The 2397-nt window shown below is 42.2% G+C and overlaps 2 protein-coding genes across 3 annotated transcripts in view; both read right to left on the bottom strand.

The window, feature by feature from the left end:
• The window catches only part of LOC101857271 (triple functional domain protein), a 186628-nt gene that overhangs the window by 23391 nt on the left and 160840 nt on the right, over positions 1–2397 (bottom strand). The window lies entirely within an intron of this gene.
• LOC106012675 (ATPase family AAA domain-containing protein 2) overlaps positions 1–2397 on the bottom strand; it is a gene marked incomplete in the record, with an annotated part of 64048 nt that overhangs the window by 22686 nt on the left and 38965 nt on the right.

The following is a 2397-nucleotide window of genomic DNA, read 5'->3' as shown; positions in this document are numbered from 1 at the left end:
GGGGGTTACAGTAGAGGGTTTTACGGCGCTCGCAACTGCATAAGGTCATTAAAAAATATGAGCGCCAAGGGGTGGGTGTCAACAGAGTAGTCTTTATAGGGAATCATACTAACTCTGCTCACCTCTCTTGCTTCAACAGCACAAGGTCTGGTTCCACTATCAAGGCACCCCGGAAATAGCAAGTCACAAGAGTGTGACAAAAATACAAAAGAAGTAGAGGAATAATGACAATTGTAAAGATTAGGAAAGAAAAAGCAGCAGTTCCCTGTTGTAGATCAGGCACAGTTATGAGCGTGACATGAATCAGCCCATTTACAAGTCTACTGTGCTTGAACGAGATTTGCGACACAGCTTAATAAATTGAGCCAACAAGTGTTATGAAACGTTTCTCTAGGTATTGGTACATAAAAGAAATAATAACCCATTTGCACACGGTGTTCGAATAGCACGAATAGTGACTTCAAACTTCGAAGCGTCGATGAAGTTTCCTTTCCTCAAAATCGCACAGCACTACTACATTACTAGTCTAGTCAGCATGGCAGCGGCTATTGGTCTCCAGACGTGTTATGTATGGGGGTTTAACTCCCCTTTCAACAGAGCAGGAATGTGTAGGGGGACATACTTTGGGATTTGTTTTCGTGTTTTATTAGAAATGTGTAACGCTCTACTGAATACAAATAGATAATTAACAAGGCGTGGTCCTTGCGCCAAGAGTACGAGTAAATATTGAAGAAGAAAGGCACAAACGGAAATAAGGCATGGGCAAAACAGGAAAGTAAACAGCACACATCGTCAAAATCAGCATATTTTCAAGAGTGTGTTTTTTCGCCATGAAAAGAGTTACAGCACCTCTTCTGGGTCCCCCAGAATCAAAATAAGAGGGGAACGAGGAGGGGGGTGGGGTGGGGAGTGAGAGGATTTGCGGTGGAAAGGAAGGGGCGCTCGAGTTTGTGAAAACACACAGCACCGAAATACTAACTGGGGTGAAAAGTACAGGGAAACAGCAAACGAAAAAAAATACAAACGAGGACAAGGGAAACAATGAAAAGACATATATCTACCGACCCGTTACTACCACATACCACCCACTGGAGGGGAAATAAAGGAGCTCGGCCAGTGAACAGAGCCACCTTAGTGTCACTAAAAAATATCAACCTATCATACTCTAGCTACTGGCGGGCAATATGCACATTCATATTCTGTATTTCCTTAATTAGCACATGCACACGAGGATCTCCAAGCATAAATGCAGAAGCAAAGAGAAAAGTCTGCAAACAGCACACACCCACACGTGGACATGAAGCTTTTAAATGTACAAAATGTGGAAACACTTCTCTGCCAGAACTGCTCTCATTGGTCATAGAAGAAACCACAGGTCATCCATATCCTAATTTCTTTTTATCTCGTTTAAGACATATTTCCTACGAAGAGGCATTGGTCATTGTCAGGCTTTGACGGACTAACTATTATTGTCATTATACATTGTCATGAGGATCTACAACCGACAACGTCGTTTTCAATCCATCTTTCCGACCCCAAAAGGTCAAGTTCATGACTTAAACAAGATTCCGTAAACTCGTCCTGGACACCCCCCCCCCCCAAAAAAAAAAAAAAAAAAAAAAACCTACAGAAAAATGACTTCCCGGGTCAGCAGTCCACGCCCTGCTGTATTAAGTTATTTTCAAAACCCCCTGAAACAAAAACTAGACAAAAAGAACAGAAACAAACGAACGAAGTAAAACAAAGAAACGGCCAAAGACACAAAACAAAGTCGTTTAACAGATATTAACAAGTGCATTCTTATTTTAAACAGACATGGAAGAAACGGGAACAAAAAAGAACAAGAAACCCCCGCATCACCGTGATCTAAATATAGACGAGAGCTAACCTGTGTTGTGCTTCATGACGCCAAACGCAATAACAAAATGACTTTAATCTTGGCATTCCAGAGGACAGTTTACCTGCGCTCAACACTCTTCTCTTTCCACTCCGACAACCCTGCTCACCCCACATCTTCAGAAAGCAAACCACGCAAACTGTTAAGAAAAAAACAACAAAACATGTACCACATCCATCTCATTAACACCTCCACCCTCCCTTAAAAAAAACACGTGAAAGGGTCATACACCCCATTATTTGCACTCTTTAAATTTCTTTTTTCCTCCTTTTCTCTCTTCAAAAGAAGTGCACCATTATTTGCACTGTTCTTTCTCTGTCTCCTTTCGGGTAACGTGATTGTTAGAAACCAGGAACCCAAACTTGATGCAGCCGGATAAAACCTAATATGTGTACACACGTACATTCCTGATGTCTGACAGAGGCGCTCGCACCAGGTAGGAGCGGTAAAAACGCCAAAGATTGTTATAAATGCGTGCTTCCCCCTCCCCCCCCCTTTCT

This window comes from Aplysia californica, unplaced genomic scaffold (genome assembly GCF_000002075.1).
Source record: "Aplysia californica isolate F4 #8 unplaced genomic scaffold, AplCal3.0 scaffold00456, whole genome shotgun sequence".
NCBI classification, from domain to species: Eukaryota; Metazoa; Mollusca; class Gastropoda; order Aplysiida; family Aplysiidae; genus Aplysia; species Aplysia californica.
This window is presented reverse-complemented; position numbering and strand designations above follow the sequence as displayed.